The sequence below is a fragment of the Schistocerca piceifrons genome, chromosome 1 (assembly GCF_021461385.2).
Source record: "Schistocerca piceifrons isolate TAMUIC-IGC-003096 chromosome 1, iqSchPice1.1, whole genome shotgun sequence".
In the NCBI taxonomy this organism is placed as follows: Eukaryota; Metazoa; Arthropoda; class Insecta; order Orthoptera; family Acrididae; genus Schistocerca; species Schistocerca piceifrons.
In genome coordinates, this window is record NC_060138.1 from 1,102,474,505 (window position 1) to 1,102,500,542 (window position 26,038).

Genomic DNA, 26,038 nt, shown 5'->3' on the forward strand with positions numbered 1-26,038 from the left:
TTTCCAGTCTTTGGGTACGGATCTTTCGTCGAGCGAACGGTTTTATATGATTGTTAAGTATGGAGGTAATGCATCAGCATACTCCGGAAGGAACCTATTTGGTATACAGTCTCGACCAGAAAACTTGCTTTTTTTTAAGCGATTTAAGTTGATTTACTAGTCCGAGGTATTTACTTCTACGTTACTCATGTTGGCAGCTGTTCTCGATTCGAATTCTGGAATATTTACTTCGTCTTTTTTGTGAAGGCATTTCGGAAGGCTGTGTTTAGTAACTCTGCTTTGGCAGCACTGTCTTGGATAGTATCTCCATTGCTATCGCGCAGAGAAGGCATTGATTGTCTCTTGCCGATAACATATTTAACATACGACCAGAATCTCTTTGGATTTTCTGCCAGGTTTCGAGACAAAGTTTCGTTGTGGAAACTGTTATAGGCGTCTCTCATTGAACTCCGCGCTAAGTTACGAGCTTCTGTAAAGGATCGCCAATCTTGGGGATTTTGCGTCTGATAATTTTGGCATGTTTGTTTCGTTGTTTCTGCAACAGTGTTCTAACCCGTTTTGTGTACAAAGGAGGATCAGCTCCGTCTTTAGTTAGTTTATTTGGTATAAATCTCTCAATTGCTGCCGATACTATTTCTTTGAATTTAAGTCGCATGTGGTCTACACTTATATTATTAATTTGGAATGAGTGGAGATTGTCTCCCAGGTCTTAAAAAATCTTTGTTTTCATAACAAAATATTTTTTAAGACCTGAAGATGACAGTCTGCCGAACCCGCTTGTTTTAAATGAAGATATATATTTGCGATCTTGACTGTTGAATGTTTCCAGCAATTCTATTAGTTAATGAGATTCCAGGCCAACGACGTGTCCGGAGACGCCCCGGCAGCGGTAGGATACTAAGCTGACTGTTGCCAGCCATATGGCCCGACAGCCAGGAGTCAGTGTCTAGAATACTATTTATTTTCGTAGCAGGACCCCCTTTACTTTCTTATCGGCGACACCACTACAGCACAGCGGTTGTTGTTGTTGTGGTCTTCAGTTCTGAGATTGGTTTGATGCAGCTCTCCATGCTACTCTATCGTGTGCAAGCTTCTTCATCTCCCAGTACCTACTGCAACCTACATCCTTCTGAATCTGCTTGGTGTATTCATCTCTTGGTCTCCCTCTACGATTTTTACCCTCCACGCTGCCCTCCAATACTAAATTGGTGATCCCTTGATGCCTCGGAACATGTCCTACCAACCGATCCCTTCTTCTAGTCAAGTTGTGCCACAAACTTCTCTTCTCCCGAATCCTATTCGGTATATCGACAATATTCTACGGTCCGTTTTGTTGCCCTTGATGGCTTACATTTCAGCAAGATAATGCCCGCCCGCACAGGGCGAGAGTTGTAAAGCGCGTCTTCGTACTTGCCAAATCCTACTTTGGCCAGCAGGGTCACCGGTTCTATCCCCAGTCCAGAACCTTTGAAGCGTTGTTGGCAGGCTTCTCCAACCAGCTCGGGATATTGATGACCTAACTCGCCAATTGGATTGACTTTGACACTATATCTCTCAGAAAGACGTCCAACAAATCTGTCAACCAGTGCCAAACCAAGGAACTGCCTGCATAAGGACCAGAGGTGAGCCATCGCGTTGCTGATTTGTGAAGCTCTTACTTTTCAATAAATCATCCAATTTTTCTGAAATTATAACGATATATCTTCTTGTTAAAATTTTCGTTTTCCTTCGTGGCTTGTAACACCATAGTTAAGTTCCTAAATATTTTTTCTGTTTAATAATGCTTCATACACAGTATGTTTTCTTCGGTAGGTAATCTTTGATATGCTGTAAAGATATAGAAAGATATGCGCTATGTTTTCTCTTCACCGTTAGAACATTTTGCATCATTTGGATGAGGATGACTTTAGTTATATGCATTTTTGTTGTTGTTGATTTACTAATATGTGTAAATGAAAGGATTTTGTAAAAGATATGAATATACAACTATGTATCTGCTGATTCACACTTAGGACTTTTGAATTGTATAAATGAAAACTTGGTGAGTTTCCCCTCTGAAACGAAAGTGAGTTAGCGCGCGCAAAATGTGGCTGGTGCTAGGGAAAAAGTGGCACCACAGTCACTCGGAGACTAGCAACCGTACAGTCGGCAGCTAGTAATTGGAAGGTGGATCATGCAGGTGCCGAATGGGGCTTTCAGTGCTGGGAGATATTATGGAAAAGCTTCGGGTGGATGAATGGCTCTAAAACTTTGCTCTGTTGCTCGAAAATACCATAAAAGCTGATTATCGTCGCCAAGAAGAAAATTACAAAATATATCACTTCCAACGGAAAGTCCACTTGTTATGTACTCGTCACCAACATTGCGCAATCACTTAAGCAGAGAAGAGAAGTTCCAACTTTTGTAAAATGTTGGATCAGCACATTTAGTATGTGCAAATATAAGCTAACTCATGTTAAATTCGTGTACCTACCTTGAATTATTTCCTATCGTGTTACCTCGTAGGATTACTTTCGCTTGAAACTGAGTGCAAAACGTTGCCTAAAATTACTGCGGATTTTGTTGAAGTTGAGGAAGGGAGTAAGTGTTGCTTTTATGAAAGCCTCCCTAGTAATTGAATTGCTTCAGTTTAAAGTTTTTGTGGTTTTAAAGATTAGTTGCTTAAATTCTGGCTATAAAAGTAAATGATTGTGCTGATGACGAACAGTTAACAAGTTATTTTGAGGTTAGTTAAAGAAAATGTTTTCAAAGGTAGGCTTGAAATACAATATCTGGTAAAAATATCTGCGGCATTAACTGTTGAAAAGGCATATAAGGTGAGTCAAATTTATGAAATAGTGTTACCAAAGTTTACTGATTTTAATTTGCTTCGGAAAAGTGTGTCCAGTTTGCTTAATAATAGCAGTAGCAGTCAGGATTAAGCCCCCCCCCCCCCATTGTAAATTATAAAGTTACTTGATTAATGAATATACCAACTGCTTTTAAAGTTTATGTTGAGTTTTGTGCATATGGTGTGATAAAAAGTGCATATCAGATTGGGTGTCCCCTACTTACTGTTTTTATTACCGATGGTAAAGCTACTATAAGTGCCCTTATTCACAAAAACAGTTATAACGTTACTTACTAAGGGATGTGTGAATCATAATGCAAGTGAATTTTAATTAAATTTGTGCTGTATAGAAAATATCTGATGAAATAAGACAAGGTCCATGTCCATTTCTAGTTTAGTAATGAATTGCAGTTTCTGTGATGATGAATTAATTCATGTTTGGCAAAGTATTTACTGTTGATGAGTGTTAAAGTGTCATTTGTGTCAGTGATAACTTGAATATCTCACAATAACTGCTTTTATCCACTATAAAATTTTTCTGCTTGTGATAGGGTTCATTGCACTTTCGTAAGAAAAGAGTATAGGTGGTGTTTTTCCACTAAAACTATTTACTTTTTATTTAAAAGAAATGTTCCACATTTATATGCGTAATAAGGCTGGCGACAGTATTCCTTTTCATTTGATTAGTTAAAAACATTATCTAAATTGGATCTGACACTTTGTGTTTTTACGTAACTTTAATTTCAAGTCCTATAAGAAAAAATCCTTTAGGCATTTCACGGTCAAATCTGTAAACATCCTCCCAGAGGGTAACATTATACTGTATTCAAATATCAAACCTGGGTATTATCTATATGCTGACATAGCAAAACGGCGCAGTGATAGTGTTATTGGCTTTCATAATGACCAAATCAAATTTTCAAATGTGTCTGAAATCTTATGGGACTTAACTGCTAAGGTCATCAGTCCGTAAGCTCACACACTACTTAACCTAAATTATCCTAAGGACAAACACACGCACGTACACACACGCACGTACACACACGCACGTACACACACGCACGTACACACACGCACGTACACACACGCACGTACACACACGCACGTACACACACGCACGTCCGAAGGAGGACTCGAATCTCCGCCGGGATCAGCCGCACAGTCCATAACTGCAGCGCCCTAGACCGCTAGGCCAATACCGCGCGGCATAATGACCATTACAAGTGGATTAATTTCCTTACCAAGGGTTGCTGTCCGCATATCTTGCAGCAGTTCAACAGTTGCTAGAATCAAATTATTATTATTATTATTATTATTATTATTACTACTATTATCTGTGAGGTTCTCCAAATAATGTAAAACTGATAGCATAGCTGTGTTGCGGTAGTTATGCCGAGATGAAGCAGCTTGCACAGCATAGGCCACCGTGGAGAGCTGAGTCAAAGTAATAGTCTTCGGATCGAAGACGACGATGATCGTAACGCGGGATATCTTGTTTGTTTTGTGTCGAAGTGGTATGTGGATGTGCAGTGTTGTATGTTTCTGCCTCGTCGGGAAAGGCATCGTGTTAAATAGAGCCTATTTTGAAGACATATTCTTCTCAGAAAGGAAAGAATTATAAAACTAATAGCGAACTTGAAGGGAAGGGAAAGGGGAAGGGGAGGAGCCTGTGAGTTAGGGAGAGTATGGCTGTCTGGCTGCCCGCTGAGAGGCACCGTGGCTGCTTGTCGTGACTGCGGGTAATTGCTCAGCTCGGCACTGTCCGCCACTGACAACGGGAAATACGAGCGCTCTTGTCAGCTGCGCTGGGGGCCGTGTGTGTTGCTGTGCTGGCGGCGTAGCGTCAGAGTGAAAATTTCCTGACAGCCAGAAAGCAGCACGTTGTCCTGGGTGGATGGATGGGTAGTCATTCACAGTCACTGACATAGTGTCTGCCCTCCCCACAGCGAGTGTAATGGTGCCATTATTATTCTTGTTATAAAATGCAACGGTCCAAGGTTCATGCCTCTCGTCAGTAGGTCCTAGAATCTTTTCACACACATCTCTTCTTTAGACTCTGTAAAGAATTTTTGTCCCTGTGTTCATAAGTCTTTTGGCTTGTTTGATCTTTCCTTCGCGAGTTCCTCTCCAGTGCCACCCTCATCTCAGCGTAGCAGTTTGGCCCTACTTTCTAAATTACCTGTTGGATATACTCCAATCTGTCTTCCCTACAGTTTACCCTTTGTGCTCTCTCAAGTACTATGGAAGTTTTTCCCTTTGTCTCAACTTTTGTCCTATCGTCCTGTCCTCTCTTCTTGTCAATATTATTCAAGTGTTCTTCTCCTGGCTGGTACCGTGGAGAACCTGCTCATTCCTTACCTTATCAGTCCAACTGATTCTCAACATCCTTCTGTAGCACGAAATCTCAGGTGCGACGATTCTCTTGTGTTCCGGTTTTCCCACGGTCCATGTTTGACTACCACACAATGCTGTGCTCCAAACGCACATTCTCAGAAATTTCTTCCTCAAATTAAGGCCCATGTTCGATACAAATAGACTTTTTGGTCAGGAATGCCCTGTTTCACTCTACAAATCTCCTTTGTATGTCCTCTTTGCCTCCACCTTCATATTTTGTTTTGCTTCCACAGTAGCGAAGTTCTTTCACTTTGTCTATTTCGTGGTCCCCAATTCTGATATTACGTTTATCGCCAGTCTCATTTCTGTGACTCATTATTTTCGTCTTCCTTCGGTTTACCCTTCGTCCGTATTCTGCTCTCAGCAGACTGTTCATTACATTCAGTATGCCCTGCAATTGAGCACTTCCACTGAGGATAGCATTGTCATCAGCGAATAGTGTAATATTCTTTTACCCTGAATTTTAATCCCACTGTTGAAACTATATTTTACTGTTGGTGAATGACCTAACCAGCCACAAATGCTTTTAAATTGCTTTGTTTCTCTGCCATAATCAGTTTCGGGCTCCCAAGCCTATCTTCAGATGGCTGAAATTTCCATTACATTGATGTTCTGGTCAATAGCATATCGCTTGCCACTGTAATGTGTTCCAGTGGAAGAGATAAGTTTTGTTGTGGTCCTCATGGTTATCAAAAGAGAGATGTGCGCCGCTGCATTGGAAGCAGCATCCATAATATAAATATATCACTATGGCACACTTCATAATACTGTTGGTGATAGTTAGGCCGCCAGTACCACATCTTCTGAACTCTTTGGTTTCCTATTGCGGTACGTGGTCGCACCGCGGCAATTCCTCGTCGGTAATGTTCGCGTCTCTTACCTGTGGAGCCTGTTGGGCTCTGTTCTTTCCTCCTTATAAAGTAATGCAGTTAAGTAAATTCAGCATGTTTTTCTGGAGCGGGAAGTTTCTGGTGCAAATAATCTATGAAGTCGATGATGAAGACAAACGGAAGAGACATTTGAAACAGATACAAGCAGAGGAAACACGACAATTTCGATCCATAAATCTGTCCCTATTGCATATAGCAATTAGACAAAAAAATGCAGAGCGATAAAACGCAAGCTTGACTACTGTATTGCCGATGGCGGGTCTGACACTTAAATATAAAAAAAAGAACAAAGCAACATCTTGGAGCGCTATTTAGTCCATTCGAAACCTTCTTATGTTACCACTCAATCTCGACTACTTACTGGTTAGATTTTTCCCGATATTTCATTTGACGAAATTATATAGTTTCATTTGGTGAACATCAGTAAGACAAAAAGCCGTTCTCATTGTCTGAGTCAGTTACCGATTTCTTTGTGTCCTAAGCTATTCTTATCATCACTACGTAACGTCCATCCCGAGCATATGCAACGAACAAAAACGAACAAATTGAGATTTAAAAAAAGTCAGCATGGCGACTGCCGTCCTAAGGGGCCCGGGTTCGATTCCTGGCTGGGTCGTGGATTTTCTCCGCTCAGGGACTGGGTGATCATTTCATCCCCATCCGGCGCGCAGGTCGCCCAATGTGGCGTCGAATGTAATAAGACCTGCGCCAAGGCGGCCGGACCTGCCCCGTACGGGGCCTCCCGGCCAATGACGCCAAATGCTCACTTTCATTTCCATCACTACGTAACTAGTAGACTCAGGTCATTTTATATTCTGATGAATAGTCCTGGAAGATATAGCAGATGTCTGACTAACCTGCTCCTTAATCAGGTACGACTTTCTCACAGACTCTTTCCTTGTTGTTGTTGTGGTCTTCAGTCCTGAGACTGGTTTGATGCAGCTCTCCATGCTACTCTATCCTGTGCAAGCTTCATCTCCCAGTACCTACTGCAACCTACATCCTTCTGAATCTGCTTAGTGTATTGATCTCTTGGTCTCCCTCTACGATTTTTACCCTCCACGCTGCCCTCCAATGCTAAATTTGTGATCCCTTGATGCCTCAAAACATGTCCTACCAACCGATCCCTTCTTCTAGTCAAGTTGTGCCACAAACTTCTCTTCTCCCCAATCCTATTCAATACCTCCTCATTAGTTACGTGATCTACCCACCTTATCTTAAGCATTCTTCTGTAGCACCACATTTCGAAAGCTTCTATTCTCTTCTTGTCCAAACTGGTTATCGTCCATGTTTCACTTCCATACATGGCTACACTCCATACAAATACTTTCAGAAACGACTTCCTGACACTTAAATCTATACTCGATGTTAACAAATTTCTCTTCTTCAGAAACGCTTTCCTTGTCATTGCCAGTCTACATTTTATATCCACTCTACTTCGACCATCATCAGTTATTTTACTCCCTAAACAGCAAAATTCCTTTACTACTTTAAGTGTCTCATTTCCTAATCTAATCCCCTCAGCATCGCCCGATTTAATTTGACTACATTCCATTATCCTCGTTTTGCTTTTGTTGATGTTCATCTTATATCCTCCTTTCAAGACACTGTCCATTCCGTTCAACTGCTCTTCCAAGTCCTTTGCTGTCTCTGACAGAATTACAATGTCATCGGCGAACCTCAAAGTTTTTACTTCTTCTCCAAGAATTTTAATACCTACTCCGAATTTTTCTTTTGTTTCCTTTACTGCTTGCTCAATATACAGATTGAATAACATCGGGGAGAGGCTACAACCCTGTCTCACTCCTTTCCCAACCACTGCTTCCTTTTCATGCCCCTCGACTCTTATAACTGCCATCTGGTTTCTGTACAAATTGTAAACAGCCTTTCGCTTCCTGTATTTTACCCCTGCCACCTTCAGAATTTGAAAGAGAGTGTTCCAGTTAACGTTGTCAAAAGCTTTCTGTAAGTCTACAAATGCTAGAAACGTAGGTTTGCCTTTTCTTAATCTTTCTTCTAAGATAAGTCGTAAGGTTAGTATTGCCTCACGTGTTCCAACATTTCTACGGAATCCAAACTGATCTTCCCCGATGTCCGCTTCTACCGGTTTTTCCATTCGTCTGTAAAGGATTCGCGTTAGTATTTTGCGCCTGTGACTTATTAAATTGATAGTTCGGTAATTTTCACATCTGTCAACACCTGCTTTCTTTGGGATTGGAATTATTATATTCTTCTTGAAATCTGTGGGTATTTCGCCTGTCTCATACATCTTGCTCACCAGATGGTAGAGTTTTGTCATGACTGGCTCTCCCACTGCCATCAGTAGTTCTAATGGAATGTTGTCTACTCCCGGGGCCTTGTTTCGACTCAGGTCTTTCAGTGCTCTGTCAAACTCTTCACGCAGTATCTTATCTCCCATTTCATCTACATCCTCTTCCATTTCCATAATATTGTCCTCAAGTACATCGCCCATGTATAAACCCTCTATATACTCCTTCCACCTTTCTGCCTTCCCTTCTTTGCTTAGCACTGGGTTGCCATCTGAGCTCTTGATATTCATACAAGTGGTTCTCTTCTCTCCAAAGGTCTCTTTAATTTTCCTGTAGGCAGTATATATCTTACCCCTAGTGAGACAAGCCTCTACATCCTTACATTTGTCCTCTAGCTATCCCTGCTTAGCCATTATGCACTTCCTGTCGATCTTATTTTTGAGACGTTTGTATTCCTTTTTGCCTGCTTCATTTACTGCATTTTTATATTTTCTCCTTTCATCAATTAAATTCAATATTTCTTCTGTTACCCAAGGATTTCTATTAGCCCTCGCCTTTTTACCTACTTGATCGTCTGCTGCCTTCACTACTTCATCCCTCAGAGCTACCCATTCTTCTTCTACTGTATTTCTTTCCCCCATTCTTGTCAATTGTTCCCTTATGCTCTCCCTGAAACTCTCTACAACCTCTGGTTCTTTCAGTTTATCCAGGTCCGATCTCCTTAAATTCCCACCTTTTTGCAGTTTCTTCAGTTTCAATCTGCAGTTCATAACCAATAGATTGTGGTCAGAATCCATATCTGCCCCTGGAAATGTCTTGCAATTTAAAACCTGGTTCCTAAATCTCTGTCTTACCATTATATAATCTATCTGATACCTTTTAGTATCTCCAGGATTCTTCCAGGTATACAACCTTCTTTCATGATTCTTGAACCAAGTGTTAGCTATGATTAAGTTATGCTCTGTGCAAAATTCAACAAGGCGGCTTCCTCTTTCATTTCTTAGCCCCAATCCATATTCACCTACTATGTTTCCTTCTCTCCCTTTTCCTACTGACGAATTCCAGTCACCCATGACTATTAAATTTTCGTCTGCCTTCACTACCTGAATAATTTCTTTCATCTCGTCATACATTTCATCAATTTCTTCATCATCTGCAGAGCTAGTTGGCAAATAAACTTGTACTACTGTAGTAGGCATGGGCTTTGTGTCTATCTTGGCCACAATAATGCGTTCACTATGCTGTTTGTAGTAGCTAACCCGCACTCCTATTTTTTAATTCATTATTAAACCTACTCCTGCATTACCCCTATTTGATTTTGTATTTATAACCCTGTAATCACCTGACCAAAAGTCTTGCTCCTCCTGCCACCGAACTTCACTAATTCCCACTATATCTAACTTTAACCTATCCATTTCCCTTTTTAAATTTTCTAACCTGCCTGCCCGATTAAGGGATCTGACATTCCACGCTCCGATCCGTAGAATGCCAGTTTTCTTTCTCCTGATAACGACGTCCTCCTGAGTAGTCACCGCCCGGAGATCCGAATGGGGGACTATTTTACCTCCGGAATATTTTACCCAAGAGGACGCCATCATCATTTTATCATACAGTAAAGCTGCATGTCCTCGGGAAAATTTACGGCTGTAGTTTCCCCTTGCTTTCAGCCGTTCGCAGTACCAGCACAGCAAGGCCGTCTTGGTTATTGTTACAAGGCCAGATCAGTCAATCATCGAGGCTGTTGCCCTTGCAACTACTGAAAAGGCTGCTGCCCCTCTTCAGGAACCACATGTTTGTCTGGCCTCTCAACAGATACCCCTCCGTTGTGGTTGCACCTACGGTACGGCCATCTGTATCGCTGAGGCACGCAAGCCTCCCTACCAACGGCAAGGTCCATGTTTTCCAAATCACTTCGTTTTGTACACTATATATCTTAAGTTTGTAAGATAATTGTATATCTCCAGAATTCATACGCTTACAGTATTTTTCTTCTCTGGTTTTTGGTACACAAAGGTTTCAATTCCACACACTGCTGTGACCCATATGTGCACAACCATGAAATTGTTTCTCCACTTCGTCGGTATGTGATACCACAAGAGCTCTGTATCAAAGAACTTTTTTTTTTTTTTTTTTGCCTGAGCAATCTATTACTGAAATCTGCCTTGTTGTAGCTGTTCTGAGTAATCTTACTTCATGCATGAGAATTCTTTCACTTCGTCTGCTACTGTAAGTCCACAGTTTATGCTAAGCGATTCCTTATTCTCCTTCTTGACTGTCGTTTTCTTCTTTGTTCACGTTGAGCAGTATTTCCTGTCCAGTATGTTTCCTGTGTTCATGTACGAGCAAGAGTTGCCCTAAGTCACCGTTATATTCATACATAAATGCTGTCGCCTGCAAACCCTAACATTAGTAGCTGCTCCTCTCCTGCCGTTCCCCCTTGCACTTCTTTAACCCACTGAAAAATTATTCTGTGCGTTTCATTGTTTCCTCAGCATACATGTGGCGATATGAAAACATACAGCTTATTGCATAACTAACAAAAAACAATTGCGACTGTTTATTTTTCATCCATGAACCATGGTTGTTGGCACAAATGTATAACTTTGCACCAGTGAGCACTTGGCTTGCCTGAACGTCCAGCCACCGCCCTATTCCGCCTTCCAGAAAAACGCAAGCAATATTCTGGCCCATCCCGGAGCCTCCCCTCATTATTTTAACAAGCCAGCCATTAATAGCTTCATCTGATACCATCTGCTGTGGGCGCGCTTGCTTCGCGATATTCCGCGCTCCTCTTCCATAATAGAACTCTGAAACATTGAAGGAGAGTGTGGTAATTTTCTTAGTGATTCAGTTTCTCCCCAATGCCGCACCCTGAAATCAAATTGCTTCAATTCGACTTTTTCCACTAATCCCACCTGTACCTTCGATTGTTTTCTCTCTTCGGTCACATTTATCAACTCAGTCTGTCGGTCAAAAGTTGGCGCATGGTTGCCATCAGGTCATGGTATCCTTTGGATGCGTGCTATGTCTGTTCTGTACTGACCAGTTGTACTGTCTGCTGTCTTTCACTTACGAGTACTAACATACCGTGCTTTGATTCCTACAAGTAATCTTGACAGTGTACTATAACGCCGAACGTAGGAAAATGTCAACAAACTACAAAATACCGTTTTGCTTATAAAATCGTATATTTCCGCGTGCTCCATCTTCACTGAAGCTCCTTTTGAGCCCCTACTAGCATTGTATGTCAAATATTCCGTTCATCTGTCTTCATTTAAACGTTTATATTCGTGTTAAGTTGTATTGTTGTGTGACGAGGGGCTTACACTATTCCGAAGTCAATATGATGTAAATACGAACATCAACAATAAACACAACTAAGTGGAGTATTTCAAATATATATTATTATTACTGTGTAGCTTTAAGAACGCTTGCCTCGTGATGACTGGGTGTTGTGTGACGTCCTTAGGTTAGTTAGGTTTAAGTAGTTCTAAGTTCTAGGGGACTGATGACCATAGTTGTTTAGTACCATAGTGCTCAGAGCCATTTTTTTTAAGAACGCTTATTCGTTGTCCCACATATTCATACTCCTTCAAACTTCTCTCAGGATGACCAAATTTGATCTAAATACCACACACATTTTTCGTTAGGAATTTTTCATTGCTATTTGCTACGATAAAGATTCGGAACGTCAGAAAGTAAGACAGGGTAAAATAATTCGCCTACGAACATTAAAATTACGAAATAGAATTTATTTTCGTGTAACGTGATCATTTTAAAACAATGAGCCACGATTAGAGTTTAAATATTTTCCTGCTTTCCTGGAAGAGCAGATGTCTCTACGAAGTAGGACACCGTATGGTGTGAGCGTTTATAGGGTCTTCTATATACCATGAGTCATGACCATCCTAGGTAACTTATTGACCAGAAAAAAATAATAAGCTGTATCAAGCAAATGTTTGGTTAGCAAACGGACATTACCAGCAAGATTACCTTTCTTGTAACTTTTTTAAATAGCACTCTATATTTTTTATTCGGTAATTTATTTCTTCTTCTCAAGACCTGTATCAAAACTTATCACTGTGTACCATTCACGTAAACAAGAAGTTATTAAAAAAGGAAAATAAAATTAACTTTGACTCCCCTGTAGTAGCAGAGCGAGAGTGAGCACGTACCCGGGGATAACATGACTCGTCCACTTGTTGGCGTTGACAGTAAATACAAGGAAAATGTAGTTCGGTCACCCAGTAAATCGTAATCAGTTGAAGATTTATGGGTGTACAATGTAAACCAACGATGAAAAGCGACTTTTAATCAACGGCTACCTTTACTGTATGCAACATATTGTTTAAGTACTATAGTAATGTACTGCATGTACCCATATTGTAAGTAAGGAAACATTGTTATTACCACTGTCCTGCCGACTTACGTTCTCTGTAGATGAGTGACATTTCTACTTCCTATTCGTTGGTATGCATTGTGATCTTGAAGACCGTCAACCGACGGTTGTTGACTGAATGAACGGTGTGCGTTTCCCTTGCACAGGTGGTCCGGAGAACAGATTTCCTGGCTACAAAGAAGCACAGCAGAGGAAATTAAGTACAGTACTAACATGGCTATATCAGATTCATATCTTGCCACTTTTGAGCCCTGGTCAGCAAGTTGCAGATGGCGGATCGAAGTTGGATTGCTGGAATTGCTGCAGTCTCATCCGAAATGTTCTGCTACAGTTCCTGAAGACTATGGGGGTTGCGGTGTACTTTAGACTTGAGAGCTCCCCACACAAAATAATAGCATACTGGCAGATCAGGCTAGGGCCGCGACCAGACTGACTCTTGCTAACAACTGTCAAGCGCGAAGATTGTGTAAATGTACTCCAGTGTTCGGCCGCCTGTATGGGCAGTTAGTCCATCCTGTTGGAAGTAACTGTAGGTATTTCCCTGATTCGTTAATGCTGCCACAAATGGTTTAAAAATGTTGGCAGTGTAACGCGCTGAAGGCAGCGTCTGATGAAAGAAGATGGGACTACTAATGCGGCGTGCAGATTGCACACCAAACCCCATCCTTCTGATCATGCAATGGTGTTTCGTGGATGTTATGCGGATTCTCCGCTGCCCAGAACTGTGATTCTGTGAACTGACGTGACCACTCAGGTGAAACCAGGCTTCCTCAGATAAAGAACAGATTCATGCCAGAGCCATTCATTGTTATCTCAGTGAAGAGCCACTCGCAAAACTGGAGTCGCCGACGAGCATCTGCTGATTTTAATACGTGAACAACAGAAACGTGATAGGAATGAATGTGCAGCTCTAGGTGGAGTATTCGTCCGCATGATCGACCTGATACTCCGGTCTCTTGCGATAGGCGTCGGGTTGATTTGGTAGGAATCTGAAGCATTTTCTGGTGAACTGCAGCCACATTTCCCGGTATGCAGGCAGGTGCGGAATGTTTTTTGGCTTGTTCAAATGAGATCCTATCTGACGCCATTTTCGGACTAAGCATTGCATGGCACTCTCTCATGGCACTTTGACAGCATTAAACTTCTAAACAGGCAACTGACCATAAAGTTTCCCCAACGTCATTGTTACGTAAGTTTTCACAACTAATGTCCGTTGCTCTACCGTGAATACCATCGTGCCCTTTTCACTGCTTCACTCACACTGACACAACCCGCGCAACGCTCTGAACCGGTTTGGCGGGAGTACAGGTGATGTGCGCGTCTCGGGGTGTGGTTATTTGCATACATTCACGTCTAACCGTATCCACTCGTCGGCCACAATTACGTGCCCCACCCAGTATTTCCATTTGTTTACTGTCAACTCCAAGAAGTGGAAGAGTTACGTTACGTCGGGTACCTGCACGATGTGTTGGTGCAGGACCCCGAATCAGTTTCTTTGTTAAGTTTTTAATAACGTCTTGTTTATGTGAATGGTACACTGTGATACGTTTTTGGACAGGAGTGGTGTGGGATGACTGAATAAAAAAATTAGAGCGCTGTTTAAGAAAGACGTGATAGTGTTTCTACTTTGTAACGAAAAAAGTTACAAGAAAGGCAATCATGCTGGATAATGTTTGCTGTGGTCGCTCTATTTTTATTTTGCTTCTGGACAAAAAGCTATTTGGGGTGATCAAAAAAATGGAACACCCTGTATAGTGTACCAGTGTCATAGTCTACCTTTGCTATTCCATCTACGATTCACACACTGGAAGAGACGTTGTCCTTACACTTTTGTGTAGTCTTTATATCTTTAGGTTTACAGCCGCGGTCAGATATTAGATGTGTGTTCGAGGAAGTGACACGACTTTCTAAATTTTGCGAGTAAAACTCACGAGAACGGTTCAAATGGCTCTGAGCACTATGCGACTTAACTTCTGAGGTCATCAGTCGCCTAGAACTTAGAACTAATTAAACCTAACTAACCTAAGGACATCACACACATCCATGCCCGAGGCAGGATTCGAACCTGCGACCGGAGCGGTCGCTCGGCTCCATACTGTAGCGCCTAGAACCGCACGGTCACGAGAATGCATGATTTGGTAAGTGTTTGTGTGATATACTATCTAAAGACGCCCATTACTAATTGCGCAGTTCTTTGTTAAATGGTGCCACTTTCTTCTCTTAACCCAACTCGCAAAGGGCTGCACACTTACGAACAGTGCCCAGGAACTGGTCAAACAAGGGTTTTGTTAGCGGCCTTGTTCGTGCTTGAATTACGCTATCTCAGGTTTCTTCCATTAAATGTGAGTTCTGGTATTTTGCCCTTCACACAGGTATGTTTATGTGATCGCTTCATCCGGATGGAAACTCCTAGATACTATGTTTATGTGATCGCTTCATCCGGATGGAAACTCCTAGATACTTTGGGCATGTGAATGATTACAGTTATAGATGACCGATTGATCACTCAAAGGCTACCGGAATTTTTTCGTGTATGTGCGCCATGGTATTTATCTGCATGTAGAGTCAGCTAATCTTTGTAAACAGTGCTGAACATCTTCAATTCTCTTTGCATTTGGTCACAAGTTTATAACGCTGTCAGCTTCCGGTACGGAGAATTGCCTCACATGTATGTTAACGGTTATCTGCGAGCATTTATGTTCATATTAAGTAAATTGTAGGGGGAGCGGGAAGAAAGGAAAGGGAAGGTAAGGAACTGTGGATGTCAGTTGCATCGGGGCTTTACGTGGAATCAGCGGCGACGACCGGAAAGGGGTGCCGAACCAGGATTCGAACCCGGGATCTCCTACTTGCGAGGCAGTAGCGTTAACCACTGCACCATCCGGATACAGTGTTCATCGCAATTGCGCGACCTATGTCGGCACGCCACTCGACCGACCCACATTCCCGCCTACCGTCACCTATCTGCAGTCCCCGTACATACCCTCCATCCTCTCTGCTTTGGGATTCTTGCGGGAGGTCGAACGTAAACGTGCGTCAGCACTGAAGGTGGTGGACTCATTGCCCATCGAGGCGAATCAATGATATGAATGCGTGGCGTCTGTTCTTTCGGAGGTATCAGAAATAACAAATACCACACAGTCTTATAATTTATATTCAAGTCGAGCAGTAGTAGTGCTGCCACACTCCTTAAGGCCCGCCGTACGGTACAATCGCATGTGGCGGTAAAAGAGCGACGTACTGATCTCTGTTTGCATGAAAGTCTCCAGTCCAACCGTATAAGTTCGGTTATTCCGCTAGATTGAGCGACATTCATTTAATCAATTTCCCTTGCAGTTTCCTCTGCTGGAGAACCAGCTCAGCAACGCCACCAGTGACACACACAATTACTCGACAACAGTATTAACTTGTGATAGAACGCACCCCGCCCAAAGACGTTCTCCTCAGTAATTACTTTGCGCTGGCTAGCACGTTCATACTTTTCGCTTTAGGGTTCTTGCCACAAATTACTCCCGAAGCGTTACTTTCTCCATTCTACAAAATGGTTCAAATGGCTCTGAGCAGTATGGGATTTAACTTCTGAAGTCATCAGTCCCCTAGAACTTAGAGCTACTTAAACCTAACTAACTTAAGGACATCACACACATCAATGCCCGAGGCAGGATTCGAACCTGCGACCGTAGCGATCGCGCGGTTCGAGACTGTAGCGCCTAGAACCGCTCGGCCATCCCGGACGACCGCACTCTACACTCTATCGACTTGGTTCACAACTACCTTTAGTTCATACAGGGTGGTTATAGTAAAAACGAGTGATCGCAGGACAGTGAAACTTGGTGGAAACATTTGTGAGGACATGAGGAAGAGAAATAACGAATAAACCATTGAAAGAAACAGATTTTAATTTCCACGTGAGAGAGTAAAATTTGTTAATTGAGTATCGTGTTTACTTTCCAGGTTACAAACGTCGTTCAGTGTGGCGACCATCTGCATACCCGACAGTCTGAAACCGCACTAGAGATTGCTCTTCTGCTGCCCAAAACGTCTCGATATCGTCCAGAATTCTCAACCATGGCAACAGTAACTTCTTCAACAATTTGTGGCACGATTGTCTCTCGGCTTCTTCCAGGAGCAAGTCCCAAATTTCCATTTAATTTGAACTTCGGAATCATGTTCAACTCCGGTGCGGAAAGAGGATCTTTCCGTGTTCCTTTAAGGGGGGACGTTGATGAAAAACACACACTATTTCAAAAATGGACCAAATCCACAGTTTTGGAGATACGGCAATGAAATTTTGTACCACGCTTCACATGAAAGTAACACATTTACATATAAACTCCTTTGATTATATGTATTCATCTTTTTTTTAACGAAATTTGAAGTTATATTTTCAAAAAATATTGTATGTTCCTTTTTCTCAGAAACTATTCAAGAGATTTCTATACAAATTTTTCTGTTTCATCTCTTTAGATGATGTAAGCTTCTCTCATGTGGTTTTTGGAATAGGTCAAGTAGGAGAATTTTCATAATTTTTTAATTATAATTCCACATGTACAATTTTAAATTCATGCAAAATTCCAAGCACTTTGTCCCATATCTGAGCTTGCATTCAGAATTTCACAATTTGCTCTTGAGACAACGTTTATTAGGTTTACAGAAATATGTGTACAAAATTTCATAATTCTAGCGTTCATAGAATCTGAGGAAAATGTACATAAACTTCAAAAAACAAATTTTTCAGGAAACGCAATTTAAAGTTCAACCTATCTTTTTTCCTTATGTCACTTCTTCGGAAGAAGGCACCACATTTTTACTCTGGGTCGCCTTTCCCTTCAAGGCTTCTCTTCTGGTTTCTTGTTGTCTGTCTTCTTTCCTTTACCAGGTCTTCAACTGACTTTCCAGCTGCAGAGACCCGTTGTAAATCTATTTTTCTCAGGGTGTCTTGAGTAAAAGTTTCTACCTTGAACCCCATTCTTTCTAATACCTTCATCCATCAATTCAATAACTGCATCATAAGTTGCAATTCTAACAACTGTAGCAGATGCAAATGTGTTTTTAGAGCATCGTTTCCATATGAGTGAATTTGGAGACTCATTTGCATTTTGGGTTTTCCCATTAACACACTTTTTGAGAAGTACAGGACTGGCCAAAGATGATCTACAAAACCATAGAGAATGTATCACGGACTTCTAGATGCATCCCGCACACGTTTGGTTGTAAGTAATTCACAGACTCGTTCACTGAGCTGGTATTGAAGTGCTGCTTAAAAACGTGGGCATGGCAGGGAGGCCGCGTCACATTTTCAATTAATTTTCAGGCTCTTCAGATGCGATTTCAATATTGAAACTTTGGGAATTTATTGTCCATGAATTGTTTTAACAAATAAAAAATAAATCGAAAATTGACATTTTTGGTCAATTTCATCAACGTCCCCCCTTAAGGCGCCGATGCTCGCGTTGGGCAGCAGCGCTGTTGTGTTCTTCTGGTAAAACAGCTTCACGAGTAAAAAAGTCCGGCTAACCTTGTCCTGGTGCATGTTGAGTATCTGGAGGTGTAATGCATACTGATGCTTGTGTTTAAACCCACGTGGCCGTACCATTACCGGCGCCTAACAGCAAATCATGACACTAACACTACTAACATGGTGAATCCTGCAGTGCACAGTCTGAGCATCATTCCTATAAAGTTAGATACCCACACGGTAAATAGTTCTCCGCCTACAGTGGCTCAAGCAGCGAAAGTTTAGTTACAGTCACCGTGTATAATGACTCTTTCTTGAGCGTCTTATTAGCTGGTTCGATCAGTTTCTAGAATACGCACCTAACCTGCAAACAACTATACATTTGCGGTCTCATTTGCGATCTCTGTTTCTATCGCTGTTACGTGAAGATCACAGTTCATTTTTTATTAATATGGTAATATCTCCGTTAATGTTACAGGTTGCTCAACGGAGGTACACACACTTTTCAACCAAGGCCTCCCGAGAAAACCAAGAACAGGTTACAGATAATTACTGTTATAAAAATAATCTACGCGGCTTCATGGAGCTCGTCCTTTAAACGTCTTTGGTCTTTGGCCAGTTTATGATACGCAGCAGACGAACCCGTCTGTGCCCCACCTGTCGCTCTCTTCACAAGAAATTCTTCTGAAAGAAAATTAAATATCTTAAATAATAGAGCATTAAAAGCGTAGTGAAACTGTACATAACATGTGATTGCACCAGCGGCAGGAAAACGAATGCTTACGTCAACAAATTATGAGGGACTACATTAAAGCCTGGAAGTTTTGCTTCGATAAGCTTATGTAACTTTGCATTTTAACAACCGCCCAGTGATTGAACAGGATTCCGTTCGATTTCGGAAACGCTGCCATGGGAATTGACAGCGTCTTGCCACCCTGCCTTGGCTCTCACACTAGGAATATTATCTGGCTTTTTTACAAAATTTCAATGGAAACCAAATGAACTTATTATCAAACTTCCTCGCAAATTAAAACTGTGTCGCGGACCGAAACTCGAACTCGGGACTTCTGCCTTTCAAGGGAAAGTGCTCTACCAACTGAGCTACCCAAGCACGACTCACGACCTGTCCCCCAGCTTCAATTCCTCCCGTACCTCGTCTCCTCCTTTCCCAACCTCACAGACACTCTCCTGCGTAACTCGCAAGACTAACATTCCTCGAAGAAATGATATTGTGGGAGACATGGCTTAGCGACAGCCCGGGGGAGGGGGTTCCAGAAAGAATTTTTCATTATGGATGGGAGTGTGCACTCTCATATGAAATTCCCTGGCAGATTAAAACTGTGTGCCGGACAGCGAATAATCTGCCAGGAAGTTTAACACGAGCGCATACTCAGCTGCAAAGCGAAAATTTCGTTTTGGGAACATCCCCCAGACTATAGGTAAGCCACGTCTCCGCAATATCCTCTCTTCCATGAGTGCTAGTCTTAAAAGCTTCACAGGAGAACTTCTGTTAAGTTTGGAAGGTAGGCGACGAGGCATTGGCGAAAGTAAAGTTGTGAGGAAGGCTCGAGAGTCGTGCTTGGGTCGCTCAGTCGGTAGTGCACTTGCCCGCGAAAGGCAAAGGTCCCGAGTTCCAGTCTCGGTCCGGCACTCAGTTTTAATTTCCCAGGAAGTTCCACATCTGCGCACACTCTGCTGCAGAGTGAAAATTTTATTCTGCAAACGAACTTATAATCATTTAAATCTCCCTTCCAAGAGGTTTAGGAAACATGTATATACAGAGCTGAATACTAAAATTGCGGCACCGAATAAACGTCAAACGAGGCGTTCTACATGCTTCAATATGCGAAGGATCAGCATCTCACTGCAACCGCGCGAAGAATGTAGGAGAACTCCGTCAAAATTATTCATTTAAGGAAGATTTACGCCGCGCGATTGTCATTGAGAAATTGCATTTGAATGTTGCTTCTTTGTGAGAAAATCATATTATACCTCACGAAATAAAGAGAATCGCCAACCAGTGCGAGACGGAATTCAACTGTGGGACGACCTTTTCCTAACTAGAGTGGACGGTGATACTGCTGCTCGCGTTGGTCGAAATGCCACAACTGTCAGGCGAAAATCTAATAGATAGGCTGAGGAGGACCGTACTGAACGCCGCGAAGAACATCAGTGGCCCCACGTGACTAACGCCAGATATAACACGCTTTGTTCGCTCGGCGGCTTACGATCGTACAGCCACGTCACTTTCTACTTTCAACCAGTAAATGGGCTTGTTTTCAGCAAGACGTGTCTACACACACACACACACACACACACACACACACACACACACACACAGCGCGACGGCATATTGAGAGCCACGAACTGCAAACACGACGACCATTCTTGCTGCTTTCCTAGACTCGTCGAAAAAGACGCCATTACGCCATGTTTCCACAAGAGTCCCGACACTGCGTGTAATATACCGACGGACCTATCCGTGTGGAGGCTCCAAGGAGCCACTTGCGTTGCTGAAAACAGATTCAGATAACATACTATAAAATTCCGATGTGTTAAGGCTGGTGACTATGTCCTAACTTATAGGCTTTCCCGGCATTTTCTTTCAGCACGATAACGCAGGACCGCATGTTGCTCCTGCTGTCTTCACCATCCTCGACACGGAGGTTGCTCGACCGTTCTTCTAGTCAGCGGCTTCTCCGCACCTTTCACGCATCTAAAACATCGGGTTATAGGGTGGAGAGCGATTGGCACATACCATTCGCTAGTCACTACAATTGATGAACTAGGGGATTATATGTCTGTATCCGTCATCCAAGCACAATTCGACTCGATGCCCTCAAGGGCACCACATTTATTCCAAAACCATCACCTAGATGTTTGCCTGCGTATTTTGCGTATGGTACAGAAAATTCATTATTTACGTTTCATCGTAGAACTGCAGTGTCAATGGCTAGCAGTATAGTTCCATTAAAAAAATTTGCTTCCGTATTTCGGTAGATAAATGTGCCACTGTTGCAGCAAAGCATTTTAATTGTCCTTCACGTGCTATCATTTTCCGCAAACTTACATTCGTTTTTCCTGTAACAAAGAAAAAGAACTTGTTTTAGAGGTGGATATAGCGCAATTGACGATTCAAAAGTCATGAACAAAGTTATGAATTATCAGTTTGTCCAGAGTTCATAGGTTTTAAAGAAACATTTGGCTGTGTTTCAAAGAAATCTGTACTCGATAGTGAATGACTTACCAGGTATTGTTTCAGCCTAACTTAGTATACTAAATAATGCATTCGTCATTGATAAATCTTCTTCGCACTTCATGAGAGATACAGAACCGAAAACAGTCAACGAGATTCTAAATCACCAAAACTATCAGCAGCAGAACTAGAGGAAGTTTCCAGATACTTAAAAGAGGGAAAGCATGTATTTTAAACATACTTCATTTTTCTTTTGATGATAATGTATAGTTTGCCTCTAGTACAGACAAACGTCAAAAACGAATGGGAGAACTTCGTAGAGCAGTGTCTATGTGTAGGATTTTTGCTATAACGGCCAGACTATCTATCGTAGCACTTAGTGGTTGGATTCGAACTGCTGTTCCAAAGTAAGGGTGCTCCAACTGCCACCCAAAATAAATTAGTGCAGATACGAACACACTTACTTACTGCAACTCACAAATACTTTTGTATCGAACTCTGGTTGCACATTTAATCGGTACAGACTGAGAACTGAATTTCGTAACTGATAGTCTCTGAGAAGGTGTTTACTACTGGAGGTGGCTGAGTCCATAGCCACGTCGTTGCGCTATGGACCGTGGCGGTTCCAATGCTTGTGGGCTTTTTGCGATAACGGCGTATTCCAGTGTGGCAGTTGGTAAATCCAGATGAACTCTGCCGAAGACACTGACTGCTTGCTGTCGACTACACTCGCTAAAGACTATAGTCTGTCGACTGCTCGCGGACTGGCGGGTCACGGGTTTTATCGCAGCGCGGATGCTACACCGAACCCACTCAATTGGCTGCCGCTCCTGGAAATCCCGCACTCCTCGCCGATTGGCTCTCCAAGCGGAATGATGTTACGTGTCCAGAATGAGATTTTCACTCTGCAGCGGAGTGTGCGCTGATATGAAACTTCCTGGCAGATTAAAACTGTGTGCCCGACCGAGACTCGAACTCGGGACCTTTGCCTTTCGCGGGCAAGTGCTCTACCAACTGAGCTACCGAGGCACGACTCACGCCCGGTACTCACAGCTTTACTTCTGCCAGTACCTCGTCTCCTACCTTCCAAACTTTACAGAAGCTCTCCTGCGAACCTTGCAGAACTAGCACTCCTGAAAGAAAGGATATTGCAGGAGAGCTTCTGTAAAGTTTGGAAGGTAGGAGACGAGGTACTGGCAGAAGTAAAGCTGTGAGTACCGGGCGTGAGTCGTGCTTCGGTAGCTCAGTTGGTAGAGCACTTGCCCGCGAAAGGCAAAGGTCCCGAGTTCGAGTCTCGGTCGGGCACACAGTTTTAATCTGCCAGGAAGTTTCATATCAGCGCACACTCCGCTGCAGAGTGAAAATCTCATTCTGGAAACATCCCCCAGGCTGTGGCTAAGCCATGTCTCCGCAATATCCTTTCTTTCAGGAGTGCTAGTTCTGCAGCCGCAGGAGAGCTTCTGTAAAGTTTGGAAGGTAGGAGACGAGATACTGGCAGAAGTAAAGCTGTGAGTACCGGGCGTGAGTCGTGCTTCGGTAGCTCAGTTGGTAGAGCACTTGCCCGCGAAAGGCAAAGGTCCCGAGTTCGAGTCTCGGTCGGGCACACAGTTTTAATCTGCCAGGAAGTTTGATGTTACGTGTGGTTGGCGCCTGTGAAGGGCGTGGCAAAGCAGTCCGGCCGCTGTGGGCGCCTCTGTGAGTAATTACAGAAGCTCTCGCTGCTCCTGGCCTTGTCGCGACGTATGCTACGCCGAATGCTGCTACGATGGATTGGAGGCCTACCCGGAAGGGGTAGCGTCGTGGGACCCAGTAATTTTAAAATCTAAGCTTCTGATACGTTTGAAGGGAGCGTTTAAAGTCAGTGTTTATTGACAGCTTTGGTTTATGGTACAGTCGTGGATTTTTAACGCGAAAACCTTTCAAAATTGATTGTTGCTTAGTGTACAATGGAGAACGTGTGCTAGACTTTAGTACAACATATACGAAAACAAACAAGTGGAGCGGGGAGAAAATGGAATGGAAGACATAATTAAAAGTGGAATGAAAAAGAAATGTAGATTGGCAGAATATGTACTCAGGGCAATTCCCATATGTTCGGTCACAATCTGCGCGTCATCGTAAGCTTGACAGTTCCACAATAAGGCAGTCTGTTGCGAATTGAAGCCGACAGAAGCTGTGGAGATGCACTAATACTTCAGAGACAAGTCACCTCTCCTGTTCAATTCTAAGTAAAATAATACCTGCTAATTTTTAATGAAATATAGATCAATCCACTGAGTTTGCGGTAAAAATGCTATGTGCGGAAAATCGAAAGAAGAGGGATAATCAGTGTAAAATAATACGGTCGCCACTCCACTACGGACAACGGTCATACATGCAGTGAGATGACAAAACATTGGATACCTCCTAATATCGTGTCGGACCTCCTTTTGCCGAGCGTGGTGCAGCAGCTGTACGCGGCATGGACTCAAAAAATCGTTTGAAGTGCCGTGAAGAAATAATGAGCTATGCTATTTCCATAGCCATCGACAATTGGAAGTGCCGGGGCATGATTTGGTGCACAAACTGACTTCTCGATTATTTCCCATTAATGTTCGATGGGACTCATAAAAATGGTTCAAATGGCTCTGAGCACTATGGGACTTAACTTCTGAGGTCATCAGCCCCCTAGAACTTAGAACTACTTAAACCTAACTAACCCAAGGACATCACACACATCCATGCCCGAGGCAGGATTCGAACCTGCGGTCGTGCGGTTCCAGACTGCAGCGCCTAGAACCGCTCGGCCACTTCGGCCGGCGATGAGACTCAGCCGGGAGATATGGGTGGCCAAATAATTCGCTCAATTTTTTCAGAATGTTTTCAGATCTGACGCTGACAATAAATTGTGACCTGGTGACATGGCACACTGTCATCCATAAAAATTCCATCTTGTTTGGGAACCTTCACGGTAAATGACAACAGCCAAACAGTTGCTTGATAAAGATTTATTGAAATCCTTGACCACGGTTTCGGTATATGTAAATATACCTTCATCAGAAGCAAAAATACACCTGAACAAAAAGACACCTTCATTAGCAGAAAACTTAGCAACATAACTAAGATAGAAGAAAAAACAAAAGCCTATAGCTTTAAGTAACCATGAAAACTACCAAAGTATTACAAGCACAAAAACTTTTAGGCACTTACTAAGATCATATCCTGAAGTGGAGATGCATAAAACAATCGTGCCAAAGGCGCCACCAGTAATCAAAATTAAAATGTCACCTCCATCTGTACAGCATAATTATGAAGAGATGGGCGATGCGAGCGCACCTTACTATCAGTACTTAGCCTGTGAACTAGCGTGAAGAGGGTGTGGAAGCACTAGGGCAGACAGTTTCACCGAGAGGAGACACTTGTGGTATGCGCGAGACACTCGCGCGCATTAAAATCTGGGATATATGCTCATGCGTGTCAGAATTTTAAAGGTTGTGCTAATACAAACCCTCTGTCTTAATAAATAAAACGTATCAGAACCATTTAAAACACCTGCATACAAGAGATAATATGAACACCAATCTGCCTGTGTCCTAGTGTCAAGAAGGTTATCCGCGTGAAGATTTTCAACAGTTGCTGCTTCAGCCGTGTTTAAAATTTTGTGGTTGTTTGGGAACATAAAGTCCATGAGTGGCTGCAGATGGTCTCCATTTCCAGTAATGGTAGGTTCAATTGGATCAGAGGACTCACTCCTTTCCATGTAAACACAGCCCACACCATTATGGGGCAATCTCTAGCTTGCACAGTGCCTTGTTGATAACATGGATCCATGGCTTCGTGGGTTTTGCGCCACGCTCGACCCCTGCTATCAGCTCTTAACCAACTGAAATCGGGACTCGTGTGACCAGGGCTCGCTTTAGCAGTCGTCGAAAGTCTAAACGATACGGTCACGAACACAGGATAGGCGCTGCAGCCGATATCGTGCAGTTAATGAAGACACTGGCGCCGGTCGTCTGCTGCCATAGCCCTTTAACACCACATTTCGCCGCACTGTCCTAACTGAGATGTTCCTCTCACGTCCCACATTTATTTCTGCGATTATTTCAGGCAGTGTTGCTTGAATGTTTGAGCACTGACAACTCTATGCAAACGCCGCTGCTCTCGGTCGTTAAGTGAAGGCCGTCGGCAACTGCGTTGACCGTGGAGAGGGGCAATGCCTGAAATTTGGTATTCTCGGCACACTCTTGACACTGTGGATCTCGGAATACTGAATTCCCTAACTGTTTCCGAAATGGAATGTCGCGCGTCTAGTTCGAACTACCAGTCAGCCTTCAAAGTCTTTAATCTCCGTCGTGCGACCATAATCGTGTGGAAACCTTTTCACATGAACCGCCTGAGTACAAATGACAGCTCCGCCAATGCTTTGGCTTCTTGTACCTGTGTATGTGCATCTCGCTAAACCATGACTTTCGTCACCTCTTTGTATATTACTAATTATTTTTCCCGACAGTGATTAAAGTAACTAAGAAATGTATGAACCCTTAAGATTACGTAGATGCATGACGTGTACAAGACGGAAATTACTCCGTCCGACTCAAAATTAAGTTACTCTGATACAGAGG

The 26,038-nt window shown here is 42.8% G+C and overlaps 1 non-coding gene across 1 annotated transcript; it reads right to left on the reverse strand.

Annotated features, from left to right (window-relative positions):
• Positions 1 to 22,391: 22,391 nt before the first annotated feature.
• Positions 22,392 to 22,466, reverse strand: Trnas-cga. The gene has a single exon. It is a non-coding gene; the product is annotated as a tRNA-Ser (tRNA).
• Between the last annotated feature and the right edge of the window lie 3,572 nt (positions 22,467 to 26,038).